The sequence below is a fragment of the Loxodonta africana genome, chromosome 23, assembly GCF_030014295.1.
Source record: "Loxodonta africana isolate mLoxAfr1 chromosome 23, mLoxAfr1.hap2, whole genome shotgun sequence".
In the NCBI taxonomy this organism is placed as follows: domain Eukaryota; kingdom Metazoa; phylum Chordata; class Mammalia; order Proboscidea; family Elephantidae; genus Loxodonta; species Loxodonta africana.
Window position 1 is genome coordinate 57595177 of NC_087364.1, and position 12958 is coordinate 57608134.

General features: G+C 47.0%; 1 protein-coding gene across 1 annotated transcript in view; it reads right to left on the reverse strand.

Moving 5' to 3' along the window:
- The window catches only part of NMNAT3 (nicotinamide nucleotide adenylyltransferase 3), a 133348-nt gene extending 129076 nt beyond the window's left edge, over positions 1-4272 (reverse strand). Inside the window, exon 1 of the mRNA XM_010596010.3 lies at positions 3925-4272. The gene's annotated coding sequence lies outside the window, so the exon portion shown is untranslated. The remainder of the gene's footprint in view (positions 1-3924) is intronic.
- Positions 4273-12958: the final 8686 nt, after the last annotated feature.

Consider the following 12958-nt stretch of genomic DNA (forward strand, 5'->3'; position numbering starts at 1 on the left):
CTCTGTGTAGGCAGTAGGCAGCCATGAGGGACTCGTGAGTCCACTGTGGCTTGTAACCATCACCACGCAGAACTGCAAAGCTAAATCAGCAGGGCAGGAGCTGCAATCTGGAGGCCCGCCCCGGCAAAATAGGATCCGTCCATCTCTACTAGGGAATGATGATAAATGAGCAAAGACCGACACTGGTCAGGACAAGCCACTTTATTTAAGAGCTTCGACAGCCCAAAGTGGTTTAACATAGATGCATGGAAGATTTATCTGGATGATAAAATACCTGAACTTGAAAGGCACATAAATTATAATTTTACAGTTTTTTTCCTTCTAAGATTTCACATAGTCAAGTGTTTTAAGTAACGAATGAAAAGTACAGGAAGTTGATTGCATTTTACACAAGCTGTCTGGCTGGCATCTGCAGAGAGCCTTTGCTTCCAGACAGAACTGAGTTCAGAATCAACACCAGCCATCTGTGTCTGTGGCCTTAGACAACACATTTCTACTCTCAGATCTCCTCATCACAGTGGAGATCAGTAAGAAGATTAATAAACATAATAAAAAATAGTAATAACAGCAGTTATTATTGAATGAGCACTTACCATAACACATGCTATGTTACTGAGACGTTAGCATTTCATATACTTATTTAATCCGAGGCCCTGGTGGCACAGTGGTTAAGAGCTACAGCTGCTAACCAAAAGGCTGGCAGTTCAAATCTACCAGCAGCTCCTTGGAAACCCTATGGGGCAGCTCTACTCTGTCCTACAGGGTCACTATGAGTAGGAGTCGACTAGACCGCAAAGGTCTTTTTTTTTTTTTTTTTTTGGTATCTCATTTAATGTTCAACGGCCCTTTGAAAATCTGTTGTTGTTGAGTCAATTTTGACTACAGGGACCCTATAGAACAGCATAGAACTGCCCATAGGGTTTCCAAGTCTGTAAATATTTACAGAAGCAGGCTGCCACATCTTTCTTCCAAGGAGCAGGTGGTAGGTTTGAATCACCAACCTTTGGGTTAGCAGCCAAACGCTTAACCACTGTGCCACCAGGGTTAGGTACAATGCTTTCCATTTTACAGATGCAAAAACTGAGGCTTAGAAAGTTTCTGTGATGCAAGTAGGTCACGCAGGCAATTTTATCCACTTCAAAGCGTTGGCATTCACTACTAAGCTACCACATGCATGGAAACGCTGGGCCCTCAGCAAGTGCTTAAGAACATCAAATAGCTTTCCCTATCTTTATCCTCCTTTCTTTGGAAATCCTGGCGGCGTAGTGGTTAAGAGCTATGGCTGCTAACCAAAAGGTCGACAGTTCGAATCCACCAGGCACTCCTTGGAAACCCTGTGGGGCAGTTCTGCTCTGTCCTATAGGGTCGCTATGAGTTGCGAATCTACTCAAAGGCAACGGGTTTGGTTTTGGTTTCTATCTTTATCCTCCTTTTTTTACAGCACACTTACACACAAAGTTTGCCTCAAAGGCTTATGTTCCTTCACTCATTCATTCATTCATTCATTCATTATGGGCTGCAATTTTCTGGGTTGTGGAGGTTACAGAATTGGACACCACAGTTCCTGGCCCATTGTGGGAGCCAGACCAGTTGTGGGCAATTATATCCATAGGAGGGTAGGGGTCAGCATGGGGGCAGAGGCGGCCCTCACCAGGACCGCTCAGCCAGGTCTCAGAGACACAACCTGAAGAAACAATTTCAGATCTTTTTCAACCCTAGTTTTCCCCATGACTTTGGCTGTGTTTTCTTTGCCCTGAGTCTTCCTGGGACAGCAGGGCTGCCCAGGAGGCCCTTTATCGTGCAGAACACCCCTCTCCTCTGTCAGGGCCAGCACTTCCTGGTAAGACCACTACAGCAGATAATTCAACTTCCCTGCTAATCACCCTACACAGTCCTCATGCCCACCCACTCCCCCAGCCGCCTTGTTTCACCACTTTTTGCCCAAAATAAAAGAATATTAACAATAGTAGCAGTAGCTTTCTACATGTCAGGCACTGCTCTATGTATTTTACATATATTAACTCATTAAATCCCCATGATGACCCCCTGAGGAAGGTGCTATTATTATTTCTATTTTAGTTCATTTGAGGAGGGTGATGGCAGGTGTGAATGAATATTCGGTCAGGGCCTACTATATTCTGTGCACTGCATTAAGCTTGCTCAGTCCCCACCACTCAGAAGCAGTAAGTGACCTGCCCAGGGTCAGTCACAGAGCTGGGAAATGACATGGTCAGGATCCGAACCCAGGTCTGGGACCGCAAAGCCTCGAATATCCCTTCTTCTCAGCGGTCAGCAAGGGGAGACAGAGGCGCTGCACAGAAGCTGCCTTCTCTCTCTCTGCCTCCAACACTTTCCTTTCCTCTGTATTTTATCACTTCCCAAACGTGGTGCCAGACTCCTCCCTCAGCTGTGTCCCCTACTCTCTGGGTCACCTAGTGTTTTCCTGGAACGAATCTGCAACCACACCAAAGGCCTGAGCAGAGTCAAAGAACGAACTGGGATCCTTCAAACCAATAAAATACACCAAGCAGTAGACAGGCATTTCCTGAGGCCCAACACCCTCTCACAAAATCCTGAGCTCTCAAGGCCTGAGGGTTCCTCAGTGAGGGACTAGCAGAATTGCTGCCCTTGTAGAGCTTTCAGGCAGTGACAGCAAGAGCCAACAGGGAAATTCAGGAAGTAACTTAACGCTCGGTTGTGGAGTGTGAGCCATATAGTTCTGGGGGCTCATGGGGCTGGCAATAACAGGTGAGACTTTCTGGGAACTGGGTACCTGGCTGGAAGCTGTCCCCAGGTAAGGCCAATGGGTAAGATGTCCCTCTTCTGGGCTGCCAGAGCACCAAGCCCTTCAGACTGGAACTGTCAACTTCCTTCTCCATTTCAACCGTCCATTGAAACGTGAGCTCCAGGAGAGCAGAGGCCTTGTCTGATTTCTCTCTGAATCCTCAGAGCCAGTCATCATTTTTAGAGAACAGGTTGTTTGAGGGGTCCTTTTTTTTTTTTTTTACCCAGAACTCCTCATTTTACAGGGGAAGGAAACAGGACTCAAGGAGAGGGGAAATGAGTTTGCTCAGAGGCAGACACACTGTTTAGCATGAAAGTCAGTCTCTATCCAGCAACCGCTTCACGTACTGCACAGCTGGAAATGTGCTAAGTAATTTACATTAGACATCTCAATCCTAGAAACAGTCCCATTTTACAGATGAGGAAGTTAAGGTTAAGCAGCTTGCTGAGGCACGCCCCTCCCCAGCTCTCTTCAGGCCAGAGCCACTGACCTTCCTGTTCCTTAAGCAAGCCACATTCTCTCCCAGCTCCACCCTGGAAATCTTTGCGTCATTTGGAAGTTTTCGCTCCAGCGTCTTTTTTCAGTGGAGACATCCCAGCACCGTTCTTTCACTACCTTCATAGCTATTACCAGAGCTTTAAAGTTTACCTGTATGTGTGTGGATGATTCAACTATTGTAGGTCTCTCCCACCAGGCTGTAGCTCCACAGGAGGGGCACCACCTTTGTTGGCCCAGCGTGTAGCTCAGTGGCAGCTACACTGGCACAGGAGAAGTGTTTGTTGGATACTTATTTGTATTTGAGTGCACAAGTGCTGAAAATAAGATTCGAACCCAGGCCTGTCGGTCACGGCTACCGGTGTACTGGGGGTTCGGTTGATTCGCTACGGCTAGAACGGCCTGCGGGCGACGGTGAAGAGAGGTGCCCTGGGGTCGGTCCGACCCAGGATAGGCTGTCAGGCCCCGCGCTCCGCGGCCACCTGTCGCCCAGACGCCGGCGCGCAGGTCCCCGCCACCTCCGCCTCGGGCTGGGAGTCACGTGGGCCCGGGCACCCAGGCCTGGATCCAGCTCCTCGCGGGGGCGCCCGCACACAGACGGCGGGGACAAACTGGGTGGACCAGGGCCGGCAGGCGGTGCTTACCTGTGCGCCGCCGGGCTCCACAGTGGCACTCGGCAAGCCTGGAGGAACGCTGGGGACCGGGGGATCGGCCGGGCCGAACCGGGGCTCTCGACCGACGCACTGCCCAGCACGGGAGGACCGGGCGAGGACTACGCGTGCTCCCAGGACGCGAGGGTGTCTCTGGGTCGGGGAGCCCCAGCACGAGCCTGCCCCGACCCCTCGCTCTGGGGCGGGGGCTGTGGCTAACTTGACCTTGAGCTCCGCCGGGCTCCCCACTGTGGGCGGAGTCTGAGGAAAACTCAGCTCTGCGCCCCGCCCCCGGCTGGGGGCGGGCCCTGAGGAGACAGCGGTTCCCGCGCCCCGCCCCTTCGCCTCATCCCCCGCCCACTCGCCTCGCCCCACCGCACCCCACTGCTACCCGCTGGCTCTCAAATGCCAGGGTGCGTCTGTGTTTTATTGGCGTTTGCTTTTTATTTTCTTATGTTTTGTGTTCAGTTTTGCTTCGTTTAAAATTTTTTTTGATTTTCTTTTTTTAAAACTGAATTAAAAAATACATCAAAGTAATGCATGAACGCGTTTTAAAAAAGAAGATGATCCACGTGTGCATATAATGAAAGCAACAGGCCCCTCTCCCTTGCTTTCCGCCCACAGGGCTTTTATCGTTTCCTCCGTTGAGTTCTTCAGGTGGTCACTCCCTTGTCACCAAAACAATACGCTTACATAGCTATTTCTTGATTTATCTACTGACTTTCTGCCATGTTAGATGAGAATTTACTGTCTTACTGCGTCGCTGCCTCTCTTCTCCCGACATATTTACATCTCTATTCTCCAGTCCTGCCCTGGTGAGCTTTGGGGTGGGGGTAGGGCTCTTTTAGAAAGAGAGAGAGAATTAGGGCTTGCAAGCAAACATTTACTGAGAACGAGAAAAGAAATCACAGCAAATCCTAGGGCTTTGGAGATTTAGGCCCCTATCTCCTGAGACCTTCTTATGTAATTTATGTTCTGAATGCAGTCCGGCTTCCCCTCCCCATCCAGAACCCTCCATAACTCCCATCACTCTCAAGAGCCCTGCAGGTGAGTGGCCCTGAGGGTCAAGATTTAGCAGCTTCTGCCAATAGGATTTCCTAATGGGGTGGATTGAAGAGTGCACCAAAGAGAGATGACAAGGACGATGTCAAGGTTTTGTGACTGTTACACACATAATTTCTGACTTTTCCTAGCATCAGTGACAAGTCCTCACCTTAGTATGGGGAGTGCTTTATGAGGCTGACTCTGAGCCCCTGGCCCCATCACCAGGTCCTTACAGTGCTCCCAAGATGTTGGCTAGCCAAGTACAGGGTCCCCATTCTTAAGAGGGCCCATACATTTGTTTCTCTTGTAGCCTCACAGAGAGACACACACCTGGCACCCATTGAGTACCAGGGTAAAGGAGCTGGTTCACTCTTCCCCAGTTAGACTGAAGAAACAACACCCATGTCTTCCCTGACACTCCCTGTTCTCCTCCGAGAGTTCAACTCTTCCTCTCCTCTGCCTCTTTTCTGGTCACTCTCCCTCTCCTTCCCATTTTCAGTTCCTGCAAGATCAGGGACTTGGAGTAACTCTCACTTCGGTATGAAATGTGGCTTCACAAGGTGACCTTGGACAAGTCACTCTACCTCAGTTTCCTTCTTTGTATCTGGAGATAACAGTCCCAACACACTGGGTTTGTGGGAGGATTAAGTGGCTTAATATCCATGTGTACAAGGAAGATATCTTTGGACATTCCGTTACTGCTAATCCATTTTATCATCCAGCAGGGTTGGAGGTTCGTGAAAAAGCTTAGGGATCTCTAAGAATCTGTGTGTAGCAGGCACACTGCAGGTTGATTACAGTCCTTACACTAACATCAGGGCCAGTTCACTCGGAGTCTTGGACGCTAGCCCTAGGATGGAGAGCTTGGGCACAGAGAGCAAGAAGAGAGACTGGCAACAGCTTTCCTATGCAAGCGAAAATTTCTTTTCCTGGCATTCAACCAAACCCATTGCCAACCAGTTGATTCCGACTCATAGCGACCCTGTAGGACAGAGTAGAAGTGTACCCTAGGGTTTCCAAGGAGTGACAGCAGACCTTTTGGTTAGCAGATGAGCTCTCACCCACTAGGCCACCAGGCCTCCCGGGTAGTGAAGGCTAAAGCTTGTGCTAGGAGGAAGCCTGTCTCTGTGAGCAAGAACTAGTGTCTCCTAGTGGTGGGAGGTAAGAACCTCACATAATAGCCAAGTTTTTCCCTAAACTGGGGTTGTGAGTCAGAATCTACTCCACTGCAACAGGTTTTTTTCAAGGGTTGCCATGAGTTAGAATCCAATAGAAGACAACAGTTTGGTTTTTTGTTTGGTTGTTTGGGAGGAGGGGTCCCTAGGTGGTGCAAAATGGTTAAACACTGGGCTGCTTAACCAAAAGGTTGAAGATCCAGGTTCACCCAGAGGCACCTTGGAAGAAAGTCCTCGTGATCTCCTTCTGAAAAATCAACCGTTGAAAACCCAACGGAGTACGGTTCTACTCCGACACACATGAGGTCGCCATGACTCAGAATCAACTTGTCAGCATTTTTTTTTTTTTTTTTTAGATGTGGGGAAGAGTCCTGGTTGAGAAATCCTTTCTAGAGAGAGAAGCAGGTCCTAATTTTTTAGAAGGTGGAATACCTGGATTCTGGGTGTAATGGGGATAATGTTTTTGGATCTCCCCTTCATTGATAAGTTTGGTTTTTCCTGAATCTATCTGCCATTACGGCTCAGGGGAGGGGGCCAGAGAATACCACTCCCGGGAGGAGGAAGATTTTATATAAAGGATGGCTCAGTTTGGGTTCCTCAGAAGCAGATCCGGAGACAAAAGTGTTAGTAGTTTATTAGGGAGTACAGGGAATACCTTTGGGAAAAGGATACACAATACAGGGAAGGAAAGGCAGCCCAGTAAAGGGTGTGTTGCTAAGCCAGCTGCTGTAAGAGGTGACTGGGCCTTGATCCTGTGGCAAAATGCTAAAAAACAGTGAAAAGAACATTTTTCAGAATTATCCCACCCAAAGAAAGGCTGTGGGAAGGCGAACTCTAAGGGAAAAAAACTAGAACCGACAGGTTAGTTCATGTTTTGAACATGAAAAATTATTTCTAGAAATAAAAATCTGGTTATAACAGTGAGCTCAAGCTATAATATCATTCTGCAGCTTCCTTCTATCACCTAAAAGTGTTCTGCTGACATTTGATAAGAACACTTTGGGCCAGAATCAGTGTGCTCCAATCAAAGTAGGCTGGGAGTTACTGCTCAGGCCTAGAGACATGTCTTAAAGGCATTCTGGAAACCTCACCCTTGAAGAGATTATGATGGGACTGAGGGGCTGGTTCAGCCTCTGTCTTTGGGTGAGCCTTCCTCACCTTGACTTTTGCACTCTCACTGATGAAGAGCAAGTTTGGCTTAGTAAATCTAAAATTTAAAATAGGAGACTGGTGGACTTTTGAGGTGCCCAAAAAGGACAAACTTTTCAATCACTCCGAGTAGTTCAGAAGGTGGTGTTTTCTTGCAAGCAATGAATAGATAATGCCAATGCCAAGCCTTTCTTAATATGGTCATTGAAGTGGGCCTCGCCTAGAAACCCTTTGTTCTGTTAACCTAGCTCATTGGTCATGCTTACTATGGAGCTAAAGTGGTCTTCTTAAAACATAAATCAGTTTGTAACACTCCTCTGCTCAAAAGTCCCCAGTGGCATCCACCTCAAGATAAAATTCCGAGCTGCCATCATGGCCTCCAAGGCCGTACGTGATCTGCTCTATTACGTTGTCCATTCCTCGCCACCATTCTCCTTGGCTTTGTTGCTATTACTTGAACACTCAGCCAGTTTTCACCTCAGAGTCATTGTCGCTGACTGAAAGAATCCATTCTGCCCCACACCCAAGCTCACTTGTCCAGTTCACTAGATTTCCAATAACTATCCTACCTAAGATAAAACAAAAAAAACACTCTGATCCCACCCTATTCATAGCAATTATTGTCTGACATTGGAGGATATTTTTGTTGTCTGTCTTCCCCCCTAACATTCAAGGTCCAAAAATGGCTGGGTCTTTATATATTTTGCTTCCTGATATATCACCACACCCAGAACATAGCCTGGTGCTAGTAGTTATTCAATAAATATTTGTTGAATAAACAAATGGATTAATTCAATTGAGTGAATGAAAAAAATATATAAACCAAAGCAGTAGAAACACAGTTCAGAAATATTCCAAAATGCAGATTTTTTAACTACTCCAGCCTGGATTCCTCTGAAATTGGGAAGGATTGTTGAAGTGGGGGGAGAAAAAAAAATGCAATAAAATGAAGTGGTGGAGATGCCTTATATAACCTGATTCATAATTACAGATGAGCATTAGACTGAGAACTTTAGCTGTTTTATATTTGACCCAATGTCTGTGCTAAATATTTAAGAAAAGATTAGCTCGAAAGGCTACATACTCATTTAAAAGTAGTAAAAAAGAAAAAAAAAATTCTCTTAGTCATTTTAGTAATTCAGACTGATGTTCTGTGGCTTCTGTTGGCTTTTGAGAGTACAACCTGGTAACTGGTTACCTGAAAATAAAGGCCTTGATCAAATATTTAAGATCTCACTTATTTTTTTTTTTTGCTGCATATTTTTTATTTCTCCTTCCCACTTTTTTACCCATTCTGCAGCCACACAATTCACACACGAAAGCTAAAAGAAATGTTTCATGGATTATTAAATGCAGCTAAGCAACGGGCTTTTGCTAGAACATAAGGCCATACTGGGGCCACTTTTCTAACAAAGTAATTTTTCCCTGAAGCTACGGACTATAAATTGACAGAGGCCTCTGCCCAATATTCTGAAGTTTTGTAAGCCAGGTACATATCTGATGCAGTAGAAGCTTCAAAATGAGAAACAAATACTCCGCCAAAACATGTTTGACAGCAGGGCCATTAAGATGCCTTATAATTCAGAACAATTGAGACCACAGAATCGACAAGTGGACTCTTGACGTTATGGCAAGGAGAGACTACATATTGCCCAGTTGCTAATGAAAACTGTGCTAGGCTGCCAACAGCGGTGGAGTGGGCTTTGGTTAGCAGCTGCCTTGGCTTCATTGTCTAAGGGGTGTTGCAGTAGCGGCAACCCAGTGCTGCAATTTGTCTTTCCTAATAGAGCTTTTGGAAACCCTGGCGGCGTAGTGGTTAAGTGCTATGGCTGTGAACCAAAGGGTCGGCAGTTCAAATCCTCCAGGCGTTCCTTGGAAACTCTATGGGGCGGCTCTACTCTGTCCTATAGGGTCGCTATGAGTCAGAATCAACTCGACAGCACTGGGTTTGTTTGTTTGTTTGTTTGCTTTTGGTTTAATAGAGCTTTTACATTCCACCCTGTCGCTAAAGCCCTACTCCAGGCTTTGACGTCAGCCTGTACCTCCTTGGTACAAAGAGGGACTCCTGGAGCAGGTCACAATCATAATACAGTGCTCATCATGGAGAGCCTTTTAGAAATAATTCGCTATTTTAGACACGAGGAAAGAGAACCCAAAGCGGTTAGGTGATTTTCTCGTGATCACAAAGCTGGTCAGAGATGGGGTGGATTTTTTTTTTTTTTTTTGTAACAAACAGCAGAAACGGCCTCTGTTAACTAATTACCCATTGCCAAACCCGTTGCTGTTGAGTCGATTCTGACTCAGCCACCCTATAGGACAGGGTAGAACTGCCCCACGGGATTTCCAAGGAGCACCTATTGGATTCGAACCGCTGACCTTTTGGTCAGGAAGAAGGCAATTCTGCAAAGCTAGAAAAGGAAAACCCCAGAAATGATCTCTTAGCAGAAGCAGCCTAATAGGTTATTCCTGCAGGGAGAGATCGTTAAATTCCAGTCAATTCTTCTGTCTTTGTTTCACTCACTCATGAGTAATGTCCAGGCCAAGATCAGGATACACTCCCCCGGCTGTCATGCATGAGCGAACCCCTTTGGCTTTTGATGTTGAAGTGCAAAACAAACAAACCCACCACCATGGAGTCAATTCTGACTCATAGCGACCCTTTAGGACAGAGTGGGCTGCCCCCATATGGTTTTCAAGGCCGTAAATCTTTACGGAAGCAGACTATCACATCTTTCTCCTGTAGAGCGGCTGGTGGGTTTGAACTGCTGACCTTCCCGTTAGCAGCCGAGTGCCTTAACTACTGTGCCACCAAGGCTCTTTGCTGAAGTGAAGGTACCTGAGTTTGTGTTCCCACTAAGATTCTCATGGTGGAGAGAAGCTATCCCTCAAACCAGTAACCAGTTGCCCTTGAATCAATTCCAACTCATGAAGACCCATGGGTATCAGTTTTGAACTCTACTCCATAGGATTTTCAATAGCTGATTTTTTCAGAAGTAGAATGCCAGGTCTTTCTTCTAACGCACCTCTGAGTGGTCTTGAACCTCCACTGTTTGGGCTAGCAGCTGAGCGTATAAACCTTTTGCATCATTCGAGGATTCCAATTCCCCAAAGGAAACCCCAAAGGGTACTGTTAGTAGGAAGGCAAGGGTGCAGGAAAGCCAGGGTACAATGGAACCCCAATTTCGTTTAGAGTGGTAGATACCCTTGCAATTAGAAGTGGTCATGAGAAGCGAATAAGGGTCTGCTGGGGTTTACGAGGAAGGTTTTGCTTTCCAGACACAGAAGCTCCTTCCTTCTTCTGGCTTGGAATGTAGATGTGAAGCTGGAGGCCAAGCAGCCTTCTTGAGCCTCTGAGGTGACAAACTCCAAAGCCGTTTGGTAAGAATTGCTGAGCAGGTGAGTAGAAAGCATCCAATATGCAAAATATACCATGAAGCTGCCACGCCAGCCCTAAACTGCCTACCTCAAAATTTCTAGTTTTGGAAGACAATTAAAAATCGATTTGGCCAGGCCACTATAGTTGACTATCAGTAACATACAGCCTAGAACAATCTGACAATAAAAATTGGTCCTAGAATTTGGGTCTTTCAGCTCCCTGTGCAGCTGTATGCCTGTTCTACTGACAAAGAAATGGTTCCTGCCTTCAATGGGCTTATTATCTAATTGAATAGGTTAAAACAACACTCTTAAGTAACTGGACAGCAAGAACCTGTGATGTGCATAATACATTCTGAGCAGTAAAGAACAAAGAACAATGGCAAAAGACATTATTAGCCCTTCCGCCCAGACCTGTGTCCCATCCTCCCACATCGACACGCTGTCATCACCATTCTCTTCTGCATCTTAACCTTCTCTTCTCTGCTCCTTTCTCCTAGCTTTTAAATAAGCTCAAGTCTCCTTTAACTTAAAAAAATCCTCCTTTTGCCTGATGGTCTCTGTAATAACCAATCTTTCTCCTTCTCTTATTATTTGAATTTCTCAAGAGAGTGGGCTGTCTTTACTTCCTTGCCTCCCATTTAAACCTCAACCCAGAATATCTAGCTTCTGTCCTCACTGCCACGCTGAAAGCACTTTTGCTGATTGCTAATTCCTGTGAGTACTTCTTTGTCCTCATTTTACTGGGCCTGTGTGCTACGTTTGATAGTGTTGCCACTCCCTTCTCCTTCCTTGGCTCTGGGACCTCACATTCTCCTGGTTCTCCTCCTTCCTCTTGGAGCATGCATACTGTCTTGCTGGGAGTGTTAATCAAGGCATCAGACCAAACCCTAGCTGATGAGAGTATACGTTACTTCTCCTTAGAAACGGAATCATGAGTAGACAGACAAAGACGCTAAAGATGGCGGCATGTTTCCATTTTCATGGCGGTGCCCTGGTGGAATTGCTGAAAAGCTTCTGCTATACAGGGCCCTAGAGCTGCCTGAGTTCCTGTCTGCTCCCTTGCCTTGTTCTTCAGTCCTCAGTGGCCTCCCTCCCTGCAAATCTTTTCTTCTCTTACATTAGACAGAGTCAGTTTCTGTTGCTGGTGCCCAGATAAGCCAGACTGATTCCCTGGTATATGCTGACTTCTGTAAACATATGTGTGCAGAGCAGGCTGTGGGCACCGTTTGTACCTGCTCTCATCAGAGAGCTCACCTTTCAAGGTTCAGATTCAATATCACCACTTCCTCCATGCAGCCCTCCTTGGTCCATGTCCTTGTAATCACACCATGTTGCTCTTCCCACTTTATTGCCTCAGCAAGGCCCTGACCTCCAATGGTCCCTGAGGGCCTGGAGCAATCAAGGGTCCTCTTCGTATTTGACTCTAATGCTCACGGTCCATGTTCGGTCTACCCAGCTGGTTTATTTGGGCCCCAGGGCCAATCCTGGCCCACTAACTAGCGTCACCTAACTTGGCACTGTTTTGCTTCAGGTGAGAGCTTTAGAAGGGTTGACAGGACTCCTTACCACAAAGTCAGATCCCTGAACTTTGATCTGTCTCTTGAGAAGATGCTGGCAAGAAACACTAGCTGCCCTCAGATTACACAGCTCCTGGGTAAAGAGGAGTCTGTTCATGCTTCCCTTCCCCCCTCCCCACTTTTTCTCCTGCCCTTCTGTGCCTGCTTGTTTTCCAGGAAGCAGGTGCTGAGACACAGTTAAAGGTGCAAAAAGGCTTACAGGGGAGTAACATCTGTGAAAGGAAAATGGCGGAAACAGGATTGGACAGAGGGAGCCCTCACACCATGGTGCAGACCAGACAGTCTGCCAGCCCTGTGCGGAGCTCCGGAGCTCAGACTGCTCACTAGAGGAGGCCTGTGTTGGGCAGAAATGGCCAGACCCCTGTATTCCACTTTGCTTAGTCACTGGCTGGGGTCTGCCCAAGAATAGCGAGACCTCAGCCTGAAAACCAGCTCAAGGCCTTCAGGTAAGCACACTCCTCCCACCTGGGAGGTGAGTCCTTTTTGCAGGAGAATTTGAGGAGTGCATCCCAATGTCTGCCACACCTTCTACCAATCAGTATCTGTCTCTAGAAGCTCATGGCGTGACCAAGATCCCCGCATGGCTTCTGGCTCTTTGCCAAAGTTTCTGGCAAAATGAGGCAGGTTAGGGCTGTCTCTGTAGCTGGGGACAGCTTTTGTCCATACAGCCACAATAACAGACTCAAACATACCATCATGAAGATG